Below are 14,615 nucleotides of genomic sequence, written 5' to 3' on the forward strand. Positions count from 1 at the left end.
TAGAAAAAAGTGATGTCCCCTCCCTCAGTGATTTTAAGACTTGCACTTAGCTCCACAGTAAAGACCTTGTGCACACAGTTGATTTCTCTCTCTGTGTGCATGTGTGTATGCATGCTGTCTGTATGCAAGTGTGTATACATTTTCAAAATATAAACTACAAGCAAAAAGTACAATGATCACAGATGTACAGTTTGGTAAATTTTCTATAGTGACTATATCCATGTAACCAGCACTCAAATAAAGAAACAGAAACAGCAACAGCACACAGAAACTCCCTCATACTCCCTTGCAGTCATTAAGTTTCCAGAGACAACCATCATCTTGACTTCTAATCGTATAAATTACATTTTCCTGCTTTCAAGCTATATGTAGATGAAATACTAAAATATATATTTTATATACATTTTTATGCACAATCCAACATTTCATTTATAAGATTCATCCACGTTGTTGTATGCAGCTGTACTTTGTTCATATTCATTGATGTACAGAATTTCATTGTATCAAGATTCTATAGTAGTGCTTTGTCCATTCTATAGTGGATGGACATTTTGGTTGTCTCTAGTTTGGGGCTATATGGGTAATGCTGCTATGAACATTTATGTTATTTTCATGAACACATTCATATATTTCAATAGGGCATATATTTAAGAGTGGAAAAATTGAGTCAAAGCACATATAGACCAGACTTTAGAAGATACTTCTAAACAGTTTTCCAAAATGATTGTTTTGATTTATACTCAACTACAGTGTGTGAGAATTCCAGTTGTTCTGTAGCTTCATCAATGCATGACAAGGTCATGATTATGATGAGGTTGTGATTATTAATAATTAATCATTATTAATTTCATTATTCTGGTGATATGGCATTATATCATATTGTGGTTTTAATGAGCTTTTCTCTGAGAAATGAAATTGAACATCTTACATTATTATTTGCATATCTTCTGTGGCATTCAAGTTTCTTTGCCCATGAGTTTTTTTAATCATTTTTTATGGGTTTGTGAGAGTTCATTTTTACATATTTTAATATTAACTTCTTAGTTAGATACAGGTATTGCAAATATCTTCTCCCAGTTTGTGGCTTGCTATGTACTCTCTTAAAGGAGTGGACTTGTTTTTCTGCTTCACTGATATTCAAGTTCAAGGACCATACCATGTAAGTGTGATTAAAGAAACATTCTTTAGCTTGACATATCTTACTTTAAGCCAAAGCTGCCCCTCCATGCTGCCTAAGTTAGATGATAAGAAATATGTGTCAGCGTCCATGGCAGCTGGCAAGTGTCCTAAAACTGCTTGTTCTCTAATCCATGTGGGAGCCAATTTTTCTGGGTTACACAGAATCACATAACACATAGAGCATGAAGTGAACTGAAGGGGCACCTGATATAGTACATCTAAACTGGGTTCCTCTGAGTTCTAGGGTCCCTTACATGTGAAGTTGAGGACTGAAAACAGAGAACGGGATATGGGGCTTTATACCCCTTTTCAATTTATACAGCTACGCATTTCTTTGATTCATTTAAGAGGGTTGTATAAGATTTCATTTGACGAATTTGGAATCCGTGCTTGAAAACCTAGATCTTATTCAACTATCTAACACAGTGTCTGTTGAACAGTGCATTTCCATGTTTGGTTGATGGGTTAAATTGAGTTGCATTTAATTGATGAGAAAACTGAGCTCTGAAGAAGTTAAACAACATAGTAACTTTATACAGTATATCTGGCATCTCCCATACACTACATCAGTTCACCCATTGCATTGGCCACCAACTGGTGTAGTGAACTACCATGCTCTGATGACTTCCACTCTGGCTTTGTCTAGGTTTGCACAGGCACAACAGGCAAAGCCCTACCTGAGGTCCATACTACATACCTCATGGTTCCTGTTCAGGGACTTCTCTGATGCCTTGTATTGAACACCTCATGGAAATGAAACCAGAGAGTTTCCTGATTCCTCTTGCAGGACGTGTGATGGAGTGTCATTGCTTGGTCACCCTGCAGTTCATACCCCCAGGGGAACATGCAGATGGGCAGCTGCAGAGGCCAACATGAGTGCTTTGGGGCTCTGGCCTCATGGTAGCGTCTAGGGATGGGTGTCTGCAACTCCCGAAGCCCCAGTGGGCATGTGTTACCAAGCTCTTTCAGATGTGCCATCTGCAGAGGGCATATGTGTTAATCAACTCAATGTACCCTCTGCCTTATCGCAAGAGCAGGGGGCCAATGTGACAGTCTTCTGTATCCCGAGTCCTTGCCAGTGTACTGGAAGATTTGGATCACATACTGGAAGAATGTGTGCAAAGTTTTATTGAGTGGTAGAGACAGCTTTCAGTGAGATGGATGGGGAGCCAGAACGGGGGGATGGAGTGGGAAGGTGGGCTTCCCCTGGAATCAGGCCACCCAGTGGCCAGACTCTTCTCTGACTTCTCCTGGCTGAACTCCCCTTGTCCTCCAGGCATCCCTCCTCTTCTCTGTTTCTCTGCCATGTTTTTCCACCGTCTTTTGCGCTGGTCCCAAAGTTCAGCCACTTGTGTGTGTGCCTGTTGAGGTCTCGTGGTGGGCCAAAAGTCAACTTTTGGGGTGCGAAAACAGAAATGCCTGTCCTCATTTAGGTCCACAGGTCTTCAGGCTTGAGGGTGGGGCCTTTGCAAGGGAACCACTCACTTCTAGCCAGTATTTTCCTGTCTCCTGTCTATACCAGAAACACATGTAGCACTCACCTATGTGTAAGCCAGAAGTACAAGGGAGTTAACCTATACAGGTATCAGGTGACAGCAGATAAATGCTTCACTCTTTTATACTTGGGTGGACAGTACGAGACCTATTTCATAAAGCTCCTGAAGAGATCTAGTGGGACGGAATTCTAGTTATCCTCTCTGGTTGCTAGCTTAATAATGCTTCCTTGTATTGGCTTTTTTTCTTTCCTATTTCATTATCTCTTCCCTATACACTTGGTCCTTGCCATGGCACTCTCCAGTATACAACCTCAATGTCCTCACATGAGACATGGTCTCAGTCTGCTTTCAGAGACCCAGACTAAGACACATACCTATTAAGTTGGAAGACCCAAATATTGGACTTTAGCTCTATATATTTAAATGCATTTTCTGCTCCTCTGGCCCAGAAGGTGTGAGCTTTGCAAAAACTTATAATGTCCTTATTTTATTATCTCTCTAAGGAACATCACACCTAGAAGTAGAATTAAACAAACAAAAACCAGTGTCACTGGTTACCACTCACTTTTTCCCCCATGAAAGAATGAAATAACCAGTATCTGGAAAACTTAGAAACACATACAACATCCATGTGTATGTGTACATAGTAACCACCAAATGCTTTTCAGTAGAGACGATGCTATAGAAAAAGAATATATTACAGCACAAAGTGCAGATTTGGACTGCTTCCATTGCGGGCTTAAATATTCAGTCAATGGTTAACTATGATAATTAGTGCAAAACTTATTTATTAACACAGAGAACAAAGGAATTCTAAACTGAGACGATATGAAGAACTCTTTACTGGATATCCAAATACCACGCAGATAATCAGGAACAGACAGCAATGAACATGAGCCTGACTGAAAGCCCTATCTGCCACATCACATGGCCAAACCATCATTATTTCAGAGAAGAGGACTCCAAAACAAACACTGTGTCCCCAATTTGTGCCAGACACTGTCTTAGTGCTTCCCTCTTATACTATCACCCCACACAGGCATCCTTTACAATAATATGAGTAATAACATAATCATAATAATAGTAGCTCTCTGTCCTCTTTTATTACATATATATATCCAGCACTATTTTAAACATTTAAAACCATGTTATTTAATATTCATGACAACCTTATGAGGTAAGCACCCTCATTACTCCTACTTTTCAGATGACAAAATTAAGGCTTACAAGACTTGCTGTCTCTTGCCTGGTGAGGGAGAGCAACAGATAGGTCTGTAACTCGAAACCTTGAGTTCTTAAATTCAGATTACTTCTAGAACTTCAACGACTTTTACTTCTCACATGGACATCCAGGTATTAGTCAGCACTGTCTCAGATCTTTCATTCTAACATATTTCAGTCACACTCTTTGCTGCAAAACTGTATTCCTCATCTGCCTGATCACTGAATCATGGCTCAGTTTTGCTATCTGTGGCCCTATATTTCCGAGGAATCTCAACTATTCTCTGGGCCAACCTATCCTCTGAGATATCACTCTTATCATTAGTATTTGGTGAAAATCTGCTCATTAACATGGGCAAATGGATTTTCATTCATCCTGCACAGATAGGCTTTGAAACATAGGCCTTTTTTCAAGGAGATTTCTTCATCCTAGAGAAGCCTAAGATTTACACTTGCAATCCTTTATCATTTGTTTGTGCTTAGGTCTCTGAGAATCTGCTTCCATTTTTAAGACGGCTATTGTGATGTATCATAAATAATCTCAGATGCAAAAGTTTCCTTATTTGCCAAGTAGCCATTCTCAATAATCTTATTGAGGTTATGTTCCATAGTTTTAAAAACACTCTATTTTAGGAGTCACTTCCAAGTTCCAAAGTCTACTCTTTCTGCAAGCATATGACAGAGACACATTAAGGCACATTCTTTTATATATCGCTTTTCCTAGAGCAACAAAATGCCATGTTTTTTAAAATAAACTTTCTATTTTAGAATAGTTTTATGTTTACAGAAAAATGTTCAAGAGAGTACAGAGAGTTCCCATATACCCAATACCAGAAAGATCACAGAAGTAAAAAGCTATTTACATCACATCATATGAAATGTACATACTATCAATGTGACTTACCACTGTTGATGTTGACCTTGGTCCTTTAGCTCAGACAGTGTTTCTCAGGCTTCTCCTGTTAATAACATCAAATATAGTATGGCACATTAGTTACATTAATGAAATAATATTGATACTTTGATATTAACTAAAGTCCTTACTTTATACAGATTTCCTTAGTTTTGTCCTTTTGCTATTCCAAAATCTCAGTATTTCATACAGGCTACCACATTACATTTAATCATTTAATTGTCATGTTTTCTTTTCTTTTCTTTTTCTTTTCTTTTCTTTCTTTCTTTTTTTTTTTTTTTTTTTTTTTTTTTTTGAGACAGAGTCTCGCTCTGCCACCCAGACTGGAATGCAATGGCGTGTTCTTGATTCATTGCAACTTCTGCCTCCCAGGTTCAAGCAATTGTCCTGCCTCAGCCTCCCAAATAGCTGGCATTACAGGGGTCCACCACCATGCCTAGCTAACTTTTTTGTATTTTTAGTAGAGGTGGGGTTTCACCATGTTCAGACTGGTCTGGAACTTCTGACCTTGTGATCCGCCTGCCTCGGCCTCCCAAAGTGCTGGGATTACAGGTGTGAGCCACTGTACCTGGTGAATTGTCATGTTTTCTTAGGCTCCTCTTGGCTGCTACAGTTTCTTAGACTTACATTTTTTTTGATGACTTTGATAGTTTTGAGGAGTACCTGTCTGGGTATTTTGTTAAATGTCCCTCAATTAGGAGTTGCCTGGTATTTTTTCATGATTAGCCTAGGGTTATACATTCTTAGAGAGGAAGATCACAGTACAGACTAGCAAAATGACTTATCACTACTGATGTTCACCTTGATCATCTGGCCAAGTAGCGTTTGTCAGGTTTCTCCATTATAAAATAATTGTTTTTCCCCTTTTCCATATTGTACTCTTTGGAAGGAAGTAACTATGTACAGCCCACACTTAAGGAGTGAACAGCTATGCTCCCCTTCGTGTAGGGTAGAGTATCTAAATAATTTACTTGAAATTCTTCTATATGGGTGATTTGTCTTTTCTCCTCCATTTACTGATTTATTAAATCATTTATATGCACTCACAGATATAATACTTATTTAATACTTTGGGCTATAAATACTGCTTTTCTTATGCTCTAGTTGTTCCAGGTTGACCATTGAGAGCTGCTTCTGTTGTCCTTGTAACATAACTTCATCATTATGGGTTTTCAGTTTGTTTGTTTGTTTTGCTTTTAGTACTTCTTCATTTCTGAGCAACAAAGTGCCATGATGCTTGAGGTCATTTTGTATATTTCCAGCCCTGGTGCTCAAATCAACCATTTCTCCAAGAAGTCCTGCTTACCTTTACTAGAGAATGGTATTAGACACCTAGATCTTGGTGCTAGGTGTGCTTGTTGCTAACTGGTTGTTTTTAGGCTGCCTCAACTGACAGAAGAGGAAAATAAATGTCTGTATACTTACCCCTATACATACACATATTTATAAATATTTCTATTCATAACCATCTGTATATTAAGCTAAACATGAGTTGATACTGAAGTGTCCAAATCTAACCTACTACCACATGGATCATTCTAGCTTCCTCCCCTTGTTTTTCTATAGATTTCTACTCCAGCAGTGAGAAACTTAGCTATCATCATCTGTCATCTATTTACTTCACTGTTCAATCCCAGTGTACCTGTATAGCAATAACAGAATTAATAACCCATACTCTCATGGAAAACAACTTTATCATCTAAAGTATAGAGCATTGCCATGTTTTTTAAATGTATGTATGAAAAAATAATTCTAAGGGGCTCTCTTCATTTTTCCACCCTTGATTTCTAAATTTTATTCACTTTACAAGTGGAACAAAAACTACAGACCAGAAAAAAAATATATATCTAGAAAAAGTCTTAGGAAAGAGTAAAACTGAAGTCCACAAATATAGAGTTGGTACCTCAGGACTATGAGAGGAGTGAGTGCAATTTCAGATACGACTTTAACAACCCCAGCACAGGGAGCTGTGTTGCTGTCTTTGAGTACAGCACAAAGCTGTCTTTGATTGACAGGCTATCTGAAAGCTGGTGGCAGGCAACAATAGCCCTTTACTTTCTTTCTTTAGTACCCCGACTTGAGAAATAACTCCAGGCTCACCCTTATCATTGCTAGGTGAATGTAGAGGATAAAACTAGAAACTCTTTCTTTAAAAAGAAAAAAAAAAAAAAAGCTTTAGTTTTTAAAGCTATTTTGAGTTCACGGCAAAAACTGTATACAGAGTACACAAAGAGTTCCCCCATACAGCCTGCCCTCACACAAGCACAGCCTCTCCTACTATCAACATCTTGTATCACAGTGACACATTTGTTATAATTGATAAACCTACACTGACACACTGCTGTCACCCCAAATCCATAGTTTATATTAGGGTTCACTCTTGGTGTTGTATACATTCTAGGGATTTTACAACTGTATAATGGCATGTACTCACCTATTCAGTAACATGCAGAATAGTTTTACTGGCCTAAAAATGCTCTGTGTCCTGCCTATGCCTCCCTTTCTCCTGCTTAATTCCTGGCAACTACTCATCTTTTTACTACCTTCACAGTTTTATCTTTTCCAGAATGTCATATAATCAGAATTATATAGCATTTGGCTTTTTTCCAAATTGGCTTCTTTCTATTAGTAATATGCATTTACACTTCTTCCATGTATTTTTATAGCTTATTTCCTTTTTACAATAAATAATATTCCATCATCTGGATGTACCACAGTTTATTTATCCATTCACCTACTGAAGACCATCTTGCTTCCAAGTTTTGACAATATGAGTAAAGCTGCTGTAAACATGTGTGTGCAGGTTTTTGTGTAGATAGAGTGTTCACTTCATTTTGGTAAATACCAAGGAGCACCACTTCTGGGTTATATGGTAAGTTTGTTTCGTTTTATAAGGAAACTGCCAAACTGTCTTCCAAAGTGGCTGTACCTTTTTGTATTCCCACCTGTAATGATCGAGAGTTCCTGTTCCTCCAACTCTATCCTGTGTTCTCAGTGTTCTGGATTTTAGTTCTTCTATGTGCGTGGTGATAATTCATTGTTTTTCTAATTTGCATGATGTTGCTTTAATGCCATGATTTTGAACACCTTTTTATATGCTTATTGCCATCTGTATATCTTTTTTGGTAAAGTGTCTGTGTATATCTTTGGCTTATTGTCTTTGGGTTGTTTATTTCTTATTGTTGAGATTTAAGAGTTCTTTGTACATTTTGGATAAGTCTATTATCAGATATGTCTTTTGCAAATGGTTTCTCCCCATTTCAAGCTTGTCTTTTCATTCTCTTAACAGTGTCTTTTGCAGAACAATTGTTTTTTTTTAATTTCAATGAAGTCTAACCTTTGTTATTTCTTTTATGAATCATTTATTTGATGTTATATCTAAAACATCATTTCTAAACCAAGGTCATCTTGGTTTTCTTCTATGTTATCTTCCAGGAGTTTTCTTGTTTTGCATTTCACATTTAGGTTAGAGTTCATTTTTAGGTAATTTTTGTGAAGGTATAAGGTCTGTAACTATATTCACTATTTGCCATGTGGATGTCGAGTTGTTCCAGTACCATTTGTTGAGAAGACTAGCTTTTCTCCATTGTATTGCCTTTGCTAATTTGTCAAAGATCAGTTGACTATATTTATGTGGATCTACTTTGGAGCTCTCTATTCTGTCCCATTGGCCTATTTATTTTTTTGCCAGTGCCAAACTGCCTTGATTACTGTAGCTTTGTCTTGAAGTTGGATGGTGCCAGTCCCCCAACTTTGTTCTCCTTCCATATAGGCTCTGTTTTAGGCCAATTCCTTCTGAATGTAGTGCAAAGGCATTTAACCATATTCTCTTTTTCTCTTCCTAGCTTTTCACCTTTCCTACAGTATTTGTCTTGGGAATAACTGACAAAATGGTATTCTGCCTTTTTTTTCCTCTCTGACCTTAAGAAAATTTGATATTAGAAACATTTCTCTGTTAATGCTTCTGATAGGAAGAAGCTGGTCTAACAAGGTGGGTAAGACAAAAGAGACCGAGAGAGATACAGAGACCAACTTCCTGGATGCTTCTGTAGTGATTCCAGATACTTTCTTCCTGGAAGATGCCAGGCAAATGAGCTTCACTGAGCATGCATCTTTCTCAGGCCAGACCCTCTCCTATGACCACAAGGAACTGGATAAATAGTTTTAAACACTGACTGGTAAAAAGTGTTCTTTGCTACATAAAGTTCAAAAATAAGGAAATATTGCAAGGAAAAGATTCCACAAAACCTGAAGTATATTTTCCTAATGCTGGTCACACAGGAAAAAGTGAAAATGTAGTTTTTAAAAAACTATAAATATAATGTGTATATTGTTCTAATTAGTAAAAGTGTCCTTCAAGTATTTAGTAGTATTCAAAATAGGCATTTTTTTTCATTTTAAGTTGTGGGATATATGTGCAGAACATGCAGGTTTATTACATAGGTATACACGTGTCATGGAGGTTTGCTGCACCTATCAACTTGCCATCTAGGTTTTAAGCCCCACATGCATTAGGTATTTGTCCTAATGCTCTCCCTCTCCTTGCCCACCATCCCCAACCGGCCCCAGTGTGTGATGTTCCCCTCCCTGTGTCCATCTGTTCTCACTGTTCAACTCCCACTTATGAATGAGAACATGCAGTGTTTGGTTTTCTCTTCCTGTGTTAGTTTTCTGGGAATGATGGTTTCCAGCTTCATCCATGTCCCTGCAAAGGACATGAACTCATTCTTTTTTATGGCTGCTTAGTATTCCACAAAATAGGCTTAAAAATCTTTACAATGCTTGGGGCTAAAGCAGGTACTTCAAGACTTCCTTTTGTTACATCAGTGAGATTCATTTAATAATCATATTTTAGAATGCTTTAGTGAAAATAATTTTTATTGTTATCAGGTTTTTAAATATTCAACACAAGCAATTTTCATTTTTGTTAATTTTCGTAGTAAAAGTGGATACTTCAGACATATGCTTTCTTTCACTCATAGAAGCATATTCAAATTGTTTTGTTTTAGTAACACAGAATTAAGAAAGTTTCTCATATTTCATTTAAAATGAATAGTGTATTTCTGGATGCAAAGAGCTATCAATAAGAAAGGTAAGAAATGTGCTTTATTTTCTAGACTACCTGAAACAGCCACAGGTATATTTACAAGGTCTCCACTAAGAATCTTGTAAGTAATATTGTTACTAGTTTTAGAAATGAAATCTTCATTTGGAAGAAGTGTCCTTAGAAAGTATTTATTTGTAAGTAATGAAGAGGACTAGATAGAATCATTCTTGAAGAGCAGTAATCCACAATACAAAACCACCTGGTACTATTTTTAAACATCAGTGTAACATCCATTTTCTATTCAATAGGAGATGATCATTATTTGATAAGTTTTGCCTCCCAGCACTTTCTGAGTCATTATCACTACGTATATAAATGTGCCTTACAGAAGAAGAGCGTTCACGTGATAGTTGTCATTGCTTATGTACTATTCTTGTTTCTTGTTTTGGCCTAGTCCTTAGTCTTACCAAATTTGTTTGAAGCAACTTACTCTGGAATTGCATCCTGGAAAAGTGTGTGATCCAATATTGCTTTGCAGCACAAATCTTCTCTCTCAGATCAATCAAACACTCTACCACACATTTTACACAATAATAGGATTATCTTGCAATTTATCAAATGGGCACAATTTTGAACATGAAAAAGTATGTGTTAAATATTACTTTGGGACAACAGGCACAAACTGGACATGTCATACAAATGGAATATACAACATGTAGTCTTATGTGTCTGGTTTCTTTCACTTAGCATAATGCTGTCAAGGTTCATCCATGTATCAGTACTTCCTTCCTTTTTTGTGCTGAGTAATATTTCGTTGTATGACTAAACGTTTTGTTTCTCCAGTCTTCAGTTGATACACACTTGGTTTGTTTCTACATTTTGGCTGTTATAAGTAATCCAGTTATGTACCAAGTATACATATTTTTGTGCAAATCTGTGTTTTCAATCCTGATGGTACATACTGAGGAGTATAATTCCTGGGTCTTATGGTCATTCTACATTTAACTTTCTGTGAAACTGCAAAAAAATGTTTTCCACAGTGGTTGTATGATTTTACATGTCCACAGGCAATGTATGAGAGTTCTAACATCTTTTCAGGGTCCCCAACATTTGTTCATTTGTTTAAATTATAACCATCTTAGTAAGTATAAATTGGCATTGCATTTTGGGTTGAATTTGCATTTTCCTAATGTCCAATGATACTGCATACGTTTTCATAAGCTTATCCACCATTTGTATATTTTTATAGAAATGTCTATTCACACCTTTTGCTCATTGTTAAAAACTCGGTTAAATTTGTTTCTATTACTGAGTTGTAAGAATTCTGTATATATTCAGGATATTTGACCTTTATCAGATATATGATTTGCAAATACTTTCTCCCAGTTTTACCTTTTTCACTTGCTTGATAGTATCCATTAAAGTAGAAAAGGTTTAACGTTTTTTTTCCTGGGTTATTTTTAAATAGTGTTTTCTTAGTGGTGCCCTGGGGATTACCATGACAACTTCATTTATAACAATATATTTTGGATTAACACCAACCTAATTTAAATAGTATACAAAAACTTTGCTTCTATAAAGTTCTATTTCCTGTCTCTTTCATGCTGTTATTGTCACAAATTTCATCTTTTTACATTGTGTGCCCATCAACTTAGACTTACAATTTTTTATTTATGCAGTTGTCTTTTAAATCAGATACAAGAGAAAAAAGGGTTACGAACAGAAAATACATTATACTGTCATTTATATTTACCTTTGTCCATACCTTTACTAGTGTTCTTTATTTTCTTTACCTGTATTCGAGTTACTGTCTCGTGTTCTTTCTCTTCAACCTGAAGGACTCTTTTCAATGTTTCCTAGGGAGCAGGTCTGCTAGTAGCAAACTCTCTTTGTGTTTGCTTATCTGGCAATGTCTTAATTTGTCTATTTTAAAAGAATTATTTTACCAGAGATAGTGTTCTTGATTTACACAGTTTTTGTCTCTCAGGCCTGTGAATATGTCATCCCATTTTCTTCTAGTCTCCATGGTTTCTGATGAGAAATCTGCTGTTAATTTTATTAAGCATCTCTGATATGTAATGCATCTTTTTTCTCATGCTACTTCCAATTTCCAAAGTGTTTTAAAATTATCATCATGATGTCTTCTTTGAATCCATTAGTTATTTATTTGTATGCTGCTTAGTCTCTAAATATTTTGAGATATTATAGTTGTCCCCTTTAATTTCCACATTTGTTGTCAAACCCTAAAAGCTTGTTTGAGTACATTTTGCATAGTAAGCCAAACACTGACATATCACTGATTAGGAGCAGAGAAAGGCTTATTTGATTTGGCCAAAGCATGAGAAGAGGAGAGGCAGACTCTCAAATCCAACATGGCTTTGAACATAACTTGTGACTTTTATGAGTAAGGTAAGTATGCAGGAGATGAGGTCCCCAGTGATCAAAGCTGCTTGCATCCCTCATCTGATCAAACTCCTGAACACCATCGAGGAGGTCAGCATGACCTAAGAATTACTGTTCTATGAAAAACAAGTTCATTAATCAAGTAGGCAACTCCCAAGGGTCAGGATGTGAAGTTAATCAATTATTAGTGACTTCTCTCTCTCTATGGAAATGACTAAGCGCAAGCAATCATGCATGGAAGAAGAAAAGGACAAAGAGAAAGGAACATAAGTAAAGCAAACACCTTAAGATTTTTAAAATATAGGCTCTGTTACACTTTAATCTTACTTGGCACAGAAAACATACTAAGTATGGTTCTAATACTATAGAATTTGTTCAGAATCACTTTATGATCTGGTATATAGTCTATTTTTATTAATGTTCCATGTACAATTGAAAAGAATATGTATTTTGCAGTTATACTGTATAGTATTCTATATGTTTAAATGAAGTCAAGTATATTAATCACATTGCCTAATCATCTGTATCATCTATATCTTTACTAATTTTGTCCTGTTAATTTTATCAGCAACTGGGAGTTGTCAGTAAAATCTTCTCCTATTTGCCTGCTTCTTTCATTTCTCTAAGAGATTTTCTTTATATATTTGGAGGCTGTATTATTGGGTAAATATAAATCTAGAACCTCATTTCTTTGTTTTAAATTCATTATTAAATGATTAAATTTTTATCTCTATAATATCTACTGCTTTAACGTCTAATTTATCTAATATTAGCATAACTATATAACATTTAGTGTTTGTATGGAATGTTTTTTCTGTTCTTTTACTTTCAATATTTTTGCCACTGTACTTAAAGTATGTATTAAAGGAAATAAAAACTATTTTACCCCAAAATGTATTTTTTTGATATATTTTGAAATGGTTGCCTTGAGACTAGCAGACTGAGGTAGGGGAAATTTGCATCTCTAGAGAATCTTCATTAATGCAGCCATGCCATCCATTTCTATGCCTCTCTTGGATCTAGGAGAGATTGAGAGTCTGACACCTTCAAAAATCTGAAAAGAAACATTTACCATCTATTCTCTATAAGGGAGGCTTCATCTACACAACAAATCCAACTTTGCTAGCCAAACCTATTCGTTTCTCCCTCTCATGATCTGTCTTTCCAGTAAACCTGATTTACCCACATAACCTGTTTGGGGCCATGCTATGAGTCTGCATTTTTTTCAGTGGCCTCAGGATGGTATATAAGCTTCTGTATCTTATTGTTGGGTTGAGTCTTCATTCTGAAGACTCCCATGTAAACACGTTAAATAAATTTGTATGCCTTTTCTCCTATTAATCAATCAGTCTCATGTCAGGGATTTTTCAGTGAACTTTTAGGGGACCAAGAGTCTATGACTTCCACAGTTTCTTATAAGCAACCTATCATGGTTATTTTTACGCAGTCATTTCCTTTGTCTTTTAATTCAAACATGCTATTTACTTTTAATATAATCATTGATACATATATTTGAGTTTATATCATTTACTGTTATCTAGCCCATTTTTCTCCTATATTAACTTATCAAGATTAGCTCATTTTATCTTAGCCCATTTTCCTTTTATATTAACTTACCAAGTGTGATCCTCCAGCTTTGTTCTTCTTCCTCAGCATTGCTTTAGCTATTTGGGATTTTTTGTGGTTCCATAAAATTTTCAGGATTTTTATTTATTTATGTGAAAACTTTGTTTTTTTCATACAAGGTAAGAATTTTAGAACGGTTTATTTTCTCTTATCTATCTTCTGACTTCTGTGCTTCTTATTTTTTGTATTTTAATTCAATGTGCATTTTAAGTCCCAGGAGACATTATTTTATTATAGTTTTATGCAATCTATATATACATATATGTATATGTGTATATATATGTATATGTGTACGTATACACATACGTCTATGTGTATATATATAGATTGTATACAACTATAATAAAATTCCATTGATAGGAATTGCACTGAATCTGTGCATTGCCTTGGGAAGTATGAATATTTTGACAATATTGATTCTCTCAGTCTATAAACATGAAATATCTTTCCATTTATGTGTATTTTTTTATTTTTTCATCAATGTTTTATAGTTTTCAGTGTGTAGATTTTTTACCTCCTTGGTTAAATTTCTTCCTAAGGATTTTACTATTTTGGATGCTGTTGTAAATGTGAATGTTTTCTTGATTTCTTTATTATGTAGTTTGTTACTAGCGTAGAGAAATACTAGTAATTTTTGTATATTAATTTTCTATCCTGAATTCATTTATTAGTTCCAATACTTTTTTGATAGAGTACTTAGGGTTTTCTCTGTATATATAATATGCCATCT

At 35.6% G+C, this 14,615-nt stretch overlaps 1 long non-coding RNA gene across 1 annotated transcript in view; it reads left to right on the plus strand.

Moving 5' to 3' along the window:
- LOC144340557 (uncharacterized) overlaps window positions 1–14,615 on the plus strand; it is a 115,234-nt gene that overhangs the window by 46,776 nt on the left and 53,843 nt on the right. The window contains exon 6 of the long non-coding RNA XR_013416805.1: window positions 7,476–7,681. This is a non-coding gene — a long non-coding RNA (uncharacterized LOC144340557). The remainder of the gene's footprint in view (window positions 1–7,475; window positions 7,682–14,615) is intronic.

Source organism: Macaca mulatta, chromosome 4, assembly GCF_049350105.2.
Source record: "Macaca mulatta isolate MMU2019108-1 chromosome 4, T2T-MMU8v2.0, whole genome shotgun sequence".
Taxonomy (NCBI): domain Eukaryota; kingdom Metazoa; phylum Chordata; class Mammalia; order Primates; family Cercopithecidae; genus Macaca; species Macaca mulatta.